General features: G+C 58.7%; 1 protein-coding gene across 4 annotated transcripts in view; it reads left to right on the top strand.

Annotated features, from left to right (window-relative positions):
• Positions 1-589: 589 nt before the first annotated feature.
• The window catches only part of CNTFR (ciliary neurotrophic factor receptor), a 41669-nt gene continuing 34870 nt past the window's right edge, over positions 590-7388 (top strand). For 2 of the 4 annotated variants that reach the window (XM_026506339.4, XM_026506342.4), the window contains exon 1: positions 4137-4287. The gene's annotated coding sequence lies outside the window, so the exon portion shown is untranslated. Of the gene's footprint in view, positions 790-4130; positions 4288-7388 lie in introns of those variants that run through there. The other 2 variants (XM_026506340.4, XM_026506341.4) reach the window with 2 other exon arrangements.

Raw genomic sequence — 7388 nt, 5'->3', positions numbered from 1 at the left:
GAGCGGGACGGAAAGCGCCCTTTCTACCAGAGAGGCTGTAGAGGGCCCCAGTGAGGAGGGCAGTATAGGTAGCTCCGGAGAATTGAGGGCAATTCTAGGCTGAATACTTAGGTTTCCCCATTAGAGTTGCAGCTCTCTCCTAGTCTCTACCTTTAGGGAATCTTTGCCCTTTTCTGGTGCCAAGGTTGGAAGGGTCAGGGCACACTTAGGCAGTCGTCCAAATAACAGGATTCCAGAAGGGGCTCTGCTGCACTGGAGTGCTGTAAGTGGGCCCTAGGTGCTGTCCCAGAATAGGGGTGAGTCCTCCCTGGGGGGCCGGGCTGGACCCTGAGTGTGTGTGTGTGGGTGCTCAAGGGGCCCCCTCCCTGGCTCGGCCTGGGGCTGTGTCGGGATCGGGTTTCTCGGCGCCTGGAGCCTCCGCGAGGCCGAGTTGTTCCCGGTCCCCGGCCAAGCCGCCCCGGGCGCTGGCACTGCGAGAGGAAGCAGGGGGGGCGCGGTGAGGGGGAGCGAGAGGGGGAGCTATGAGGGCTTTTACGTAACTGCCTCCCAGAGCCCGCCCCTACCGCCAAACCCCAGTGTGGGACTTGGTGTGATTGAGAATGTGTGTGCCTATGCATGTGTGCCTCAGTGACACGCGGTGTGACTGAGTACATGGCTGTGTGTCTGGCTGTGTCTATGTGTGGAGATGGCGTACAAATGTGTGATTCGGAGAGTCCTGCCCTTCCAGGTAGGACCTTCTGGCTGCCAGTTGCAAGCAGAGGACCCTGACTCCCCGCGGACCATAGTGAGGTAGAATAGAAACATTTGACTCTTTGAGATCGAGCATGGGACTTCGCATGATGGTGTGTTTGGCATTTGCGGGCAAGACAGAGAGCCTCTTTGTGTTTGTAACTTTGGGTAGCCAGGTATGTGACCCCCAGTGGAACTTTCTGGTGGTATGGCAGGTTGAAGAGCATCATTTCCCAAAGGAGCACTAGAAAAGGTAGAGCACAGGAGGTGGATGGAAGCTCTCCTTCCCTGAGGGCACATCAGTAGGAATGGGGGGGGGGGGAAGGCTCCTTGCTACCCAGTCTTGGGATGGCAAAGTTGATTCCTGGGAGTGAAGGGCACAATGTGGTCCAAGGTTAGGTCATGTGCCATGGTGGAGGAGGGTGGAGCCAAAAGTCCTGCCAGAGAGCCCTCTTTCATGGCAGGTGTAAAACAGGGACTCAAAGTCAAGGAGAACATCCCTGGATTCCCCAAGGCCTCAAATCTGGAATCTACATTACCTGCAGGGCAGGAGGGCTCTGAACTAAGGGAGTTACTTCCTGCTGCCCCTCAAGGGAGAGGCAGATGTTGTAAAGGGGTGAAGATGGGGTGGGACTGGGGGGAGGGTGTCAGTGAAGTGGGGTTTAGCTTAAGGATAAATGCACCATGACGGAGAAGGGGGCTGGTGCAGAGCTAGGACGGCTGGGGATGGGGGTGCCTAATAAAGCTGAAGAGTAGGGGCACCTGACTGGCTCAGTCCCTAGAGCATGTGGCTCTTGGTCTCGGGGTTGTGAGCTCTGGCCCCACCTTGGGTGTAGAGATTACTTAAAAATTAAATCTTTTTTTAAAACCCACAAAATTAGATTTAAAAAAGCTTGAGAGGAGACAGGGCCAGATCCTACAAGGGCTTTTAAGCCCCACTTAAGAAGCCTGGCTTTGCCCCCACGGCCCTGGGATGTGGGAGGGTTACACAGGGAGGCTTGGGAAGCTCATAAACTCCTGGGCAGATAGGGCATTGAAGGCGGCAGGATCGGAAACCCACGAGTAATTTGTTGCCCCATACCAGGTGGGAGCAGAATCGGTTCGGAGGGCGGCGGAAGGGAAGGGGCCCCACCCAGGGGTTGTTTCGTAGGTGGGCGCTGCCTCTGAGACCGATCCGCAGCCTTAGGGGGTACGCGCCTCCCGCACTGCCCGCCAGGTGTCGCTGCGGCACCGGGGAAGCGGGAGCGGCCGCTGGGCGCTGCTCCTGGAAGTTGCTGAGGATCAGCGGATGCCGGGATCCGGTTCGACGTGCGCCTCTTGTCCACGCTAATCCTCTGACACACCGACATGTCCGGCCCCCGGATCCCGGTTGCCCCGCGCAGACCCTGCCCCGGCACCCGCGGACTTCGGCACTGCTGACTGCAGGCCCCGAGTCCCCAGGTGGAGAGGGGACGTTGTCCGGGGCGGAACTCCCCACTGCTCTCAACCTGGCAGGAGACAGCGTCCGGGAGGGACACTGGAGGATCCGGAGGTCAAGTCGGCCCACCAATGACCCGTCGATCTCGGCGCCCCTCGGCCCCTCGAGGGGAGCGGGGCCTCCTGAGCACCCAACCCCATCCAAGCCTAGTTTCCGCGCCGGGTGAGGGGAAATTCCTGGCCCCTCCTTCCCTCCCCCAGTTTTGTCGCACCGCCCCCGCTCTTTCCCGGTGCCTACCATCTCGTCCTCGTCCGTGGCTTGGGAGGCTGGGGGCTGCGGGCCCGAGAGGCCAGACAGGAGACGCTTACTGTGGGTGGGGATGGATGGGATCTCAGCTGGGCGCCATTATTTCGCTGTGTGTCTTTAAGCCCCAACCTGCCCTCTCTGAGCCTCAGCCCCGGCTGACCCCTATCGGTTGCACTGAGGAGATTCTGAAGCCACGGAAGTGAAAGTGAAAAGCCCGGGCAGTGGCGGGAAGGTTTTTCCTCTGCAACGGGAGTCCCTAAGGCACTTCTTGGGAAAGGGCCCGGGCGCTCCGGGCAGACTACTGGGGAAGGGTGTGAGGAAACTGCGAGATAGTTCCTTCCCCTCTCCCCGCCCCCCGCCCTGGACCAGCTCCCAGGAGGGGCAAGGCGCAGAGATTATGGGTCAAAAGTCAGGTGAAAAATCCATGGGGTGGAGATGGGGGTGGGCCACTTGTTCTCCGCTTCTGGCATGCAACCTTTCTGGTGCGTTCTCGCATAGATTCAGAAACTGGTCAGGTTGTCTAACCTTAATACCCCATGTCGTAGCCAGACTGGAGGCCCTTGGGCAAGTGAAATGAGTGCACTGGCCCCTCAGAGGCCCAGCCTGCGAAAGGAAAACTCGAGGGGGTGAACCTCCAGCGCCAAACTCGCGCGTGCCCCGCATTCTGGAACTGCCCATCCAGGCATAGAGGGTGCACCCCCCCTATCCTGTTCGTCCAAGCGGAGGTTTCTCCCCAGGCCATGGGTCCCGCGGGGCGAGGAAGGAGAGGGTAGTTGCGGTGGTGTCACCGGAGACTTGGTGGGAGACGAGGGCCTGGGCTCCCAGCCTGGTCCAGCCCGGTCAGGGGAGCGTAAAGCCCCCTTCCCTCCGTGCGGGGAGCGTATGTGTTTGTGACTGGGAGGGTAGTCATTGATGGGAGCAGCAGGAATAGGGGAGGGGCGGAGATAGCTGGCCTCCTGTACCCAAAATGGGGCCTGGGGGCTCTGGCTCGTGCTCCTCTCACAGAGATGCCGGCAGCAGGACCCTCAGAATTGGCCCAGGGTGTGCCGGGGTGTCGGTACGAGGCAGTCAGGGCCTGAACAAGTGGGAGCGTTCAGCAGCAGAGACCTGGGCAAGGCTGAGTGAGAGAGGGAGTGTGAATGAGCGACCGGGGGGGGGGGGGGGAGAGCGGGGGGGGGGCGCGCCCAGCGTCCCTAGGGGATCCCGCAGAGTGGGTGCGGGTACGTGTGCACGCGCGTTTTTGACACTCGCGGTCGGGCCTGCGCGTAAAGCACAGGGGCCACAGCCGTCTGGAGGGCGTTCCCGGGAAAGGGCGAATGTGAGCGGGCCACGCGTGCCAGTGCGGGCGAGTGTGCCAGCGGGGGGAGGGTGCGTGCGAGCGCGAGTCGGGTGGGAGTGGGGGCTCACAGGCCTGAGCAGAGTGAGTGTGTCCGCGCATGCCAGGCGCGGGAGCGTGCCAAGGCGGGGGCGCGCGGGGGCAGTGGCCGGGAGGGGGTCGTGGCGCGCGGCCGCGGAGGCGCGGGGAGACAAGGCGGGAGGGGGAGGGGAGCGAGGGCGCGCGCGGCCGAGCGGGCGCCCGCGGTCACATGGGCGAGGGAAGGAGGGAGGGAGCGCGCGAGGGAGGGAGGAGGATGGGGGGGTTAAAGCCGCCGAGCGCCGAGGAGCCGGTGCAGAGCGGGCGGCGGCGGCGGCAGCGGAGGCGGCGGCTCCAGCCTGCGCGGCGCGGGGCTCGGCAGCGGGATCCGGCAGCGGTGCTAGCTCCGCGCTCCGTGCCTCGCTCCCTGCCCGGGGTGGTCGAAGGGCGAGGCGCGGAGCCCCGGTGGCCCGAGGGCGCGGTGAGTACCCCGCGGCGGACCGCGCGCGGCCGAACCCTCAGACCCTCCCGCTGACCGACAGACCCGCGGCCCTCGTGCGCGCTAGAAGAGGGAGAGGACACGCGTGGGCCCGCGACCCGGGGGGAGAGGGAAACGGGAAAGTTCAAGGGAAACTTTGCCCGCAAACTCGGGGGCGGGGGCGCTTGAGAAGCCGCCCCCCGCGTCCGGGCGCGTCGGGGGGTTGGGCGTGGTGATGGTGGGGGCGGACAATCGGCAGGGGGGAGGTGGCCGGGGCGGATTGTCCTAGCGTCCCTATTCTCTCTCACCCCTCAGCAGCGCGCGCGGGGTCTGGGAAAATTCCGGAACTGGGGGGTCGTAGTGACCCCCCGCGCGCCCGGAGGCGGCTTCCTTCTCCCGCAGAAATCTAGACTTCAAAGCGCCCAGGGGTGTGAACGGACGGCCGCGCGTTTGGCAGCGTATGTGTGTCCGTGTGAATCCGCGTATGTGTGTGTCGGTGTGATCTTGCCTGTGGTTTCCTCGTGAGTCCGCCTGTATGTATCACGATGTAGTGGGTTTCCTTCAGGGTCTTTTTGTAAGACCTCCTGTGTTGTGTGTTTGTATGAGTCCGCTTGTGGTGTATCCCCATCTCTTTGTGAGTCCGCCCGTGTGTGTCTCCCCCAGTACGGCTCTGTGTGAGCCGGCTCGGGTGTCCCAGTGTTGCTCCGAGTAGTGTATCTCCCCGTGCGTGGGGGCTGGGCCGCGGGGAGGTCACCAGACGGACAGCTCTCCTCCTCGGTTCCTCTCCTCTCCGGAGCCTCTCCTCCTGCGTCTAGCTCTCGCACTCGCTCGCTCTCTTGGCCCCCTCCCCCCTTCAGTAGCTTCAGGCGGGCAGGACTATTTCACGCCTTGTTGAAAATTCAGGATTTTCTTTCCCTTTCCGTCTAGTCTCTCTCTTTGAGAAGCGTCTGTGTGTGTCTGTGTGGCTGGCAGCTTGGCTGCAAAACTAGGTGTGTGTCTGCATGCCACTGTGGGAGTGTGTCTGTAACACTAGTTGTTTTGCTTGTAACACTTGGTATATTTGTGTGTGTGTCACTGGGGGTGTTCATGTGGCTGTAATCACGGAGGTGGGACTTTGAAATGCTGGGTGTGTTTGCGCATTTACCATTGCTGTATGTCCAGGGGTTCTGAAACTGTATTTTTGTGTGTCTAACTCTGGGTGTGATGGTGTATCATTGCATGTGTGGGGATGGGACTTGAACAATTGAATATTCCTATGAATGCAGGGCTAGCCAGGGCTTGAGGGGTGGAGGGGCCTATGTGTCTCAATAAACCTATGTCACTCTGTCCAAACCACTCCACTGTCAAAACCTACACCAAACCTCTGAACTGGTTCTTGGGGTTCGTGGTCAGGATTGGTGACATGGAGCTAAGGTTCACACTCCATCAGGACTAATACTCCAACAGATTCTGACCTTATACAAAGACTAGGAGTTTGAAATTCACATTCAAGACTTCCTGGAGCTTCAGAATTCATACCTAGATTCACACTGGGACACTTAAATGCATGTGGACTCACACTCAAAATTACCAGAACAATGGGACTCACACTCAGATTCACACTTAAGTTCTGGGGCTCTTATCCAGTTCTACACTTCAGTCCTGGGGTTTACACAAAGACTCACATTGGGACTCCAGGCTTACCCTTAGATTCACATTTCTGTCCTGAAGGCTCATAGATTTACATTGAGACCTAGAGCCCATGTTCAGAATCTCACAGGGGTCCTAGAGTTCACACTTGGTCCTCATTTCAGATTCACACTTACATTCTGGGGCTCATACTCAGAGTCGCATTAAGACTAAGAGCTCACACTCAGACTCCAGTAGGGAACCGGGGGCTCACATTTGAACTCAAGGACCTCACATAGGACACTGGAGTTCATGAACTCATACTTCCATCTTAGAGCTCACACTCAGATTCACACTAGCAAGATTCTTACTTCCATCTTGGGGCTTAGACTCACACTAAAGCTCTAGTACTCACACTAAAGCTCTAGTGCTCACACTCAGACTTATGCTTCCATCTTAAGACTTTTATATTCCCCGTGGGGGGCCCTGGGGTTCACACTTGGAATCACACCCAGTTATGCTTCCATCCTGGGGCTCACATTCAAACCCAAACTAGGATTGTGGTGTTTACACTCCTAGTGAAACTTGGAACTCATAGTCAAATACACCGATATTTTCTTTGGTTTATGGTGTGTGTCAGGGCAGTTGGATAAGGAACAGAGACTGGGACAAGACCTGCCCCCTCCAAAGGTGGGGAGGAGAGGGGATACATTTTGGGCATGTCACTCACTTGGGCTGTGGGCTGATGGAGAGGGTGGTGGGAAACCCTGACCTATTTAGGGTTAAACCCTTTCTGCCTTTCTTTCCACAAGGAGACTAGGCTATAGTGGCAGGAAGGTCTGAGCAGGATGGTCTGAGTGGCTTTTTGGTACAGGAGAGTTATATACTCTTAGAGTTTCCCATGTGCCATGTACATGCACATGCCCCTTAAATAGTTTTGGGTACCCCTTCTGCGGTAGGAGAATCAGGTGTGGGGGAAAAAAGACTCATCTCCTCCCAAGACATTTCTCCCATTCCAGTCATCCTTAGTATGGGAGGAGTGTGAAGGTTGACTTGGTAAGAGGTGGGTAGACCTCTGGCTCCTTTGAACATTCCACAGTGTTGGATCTCTGATTCGAAGGGAGATGGTAGCCCAGATCTGTGGTGAAAAGGTAGCTGAAGGAGGAGACTGGACTGAAACCCACCCTCCCCTCTGCCCTGGCTGGAGAGGAGGGGTAGGGGCCAAGTTTATGGTATATCTCGCAATGTCTCCTGGAATGTCTGTTGAGCTCTTATCCTGTCTCTATGGTATGACCAGTGTTCTCTACTCCCTAGAGGAGCAGTAGCCCCATGGGGGAGAGTTGGGGTAGGTTGTAACCTATACTAGGACTTCACCTGCCTTAGAGACACTGCTGGGCTTACATGCCCTCCCACTATGGAGGCCAGCAAGTTGGGGCCTGAGGGGCACAGTCACCCCATGGGCACCCTGAGGGCAGTAGGGATCTGGCCCTCAGGCT

This window comes from Ursus arctos, unplaced genomic scaffold (assembly GCF_023065955.2).
Source record: "Ursus arctos isolate Adak ecotype North America unplaced genomic scaffold, UrsArc2.0 scaffold_18, whole genome shotgun sequence".
In the NCBI taxonomy this organism is placed as follows: domain Eukaryota; kingdom Metazoa; phylum Chordata; class Mammalia; order Carnivora; family Ursidae; genus Ursus; species Ursus arctos.
The sequence above is the reverse complement of the archived record's forward strand: the minus strand, read 5'-3'. Positions and strand labels throughout refer to the sequence as shown.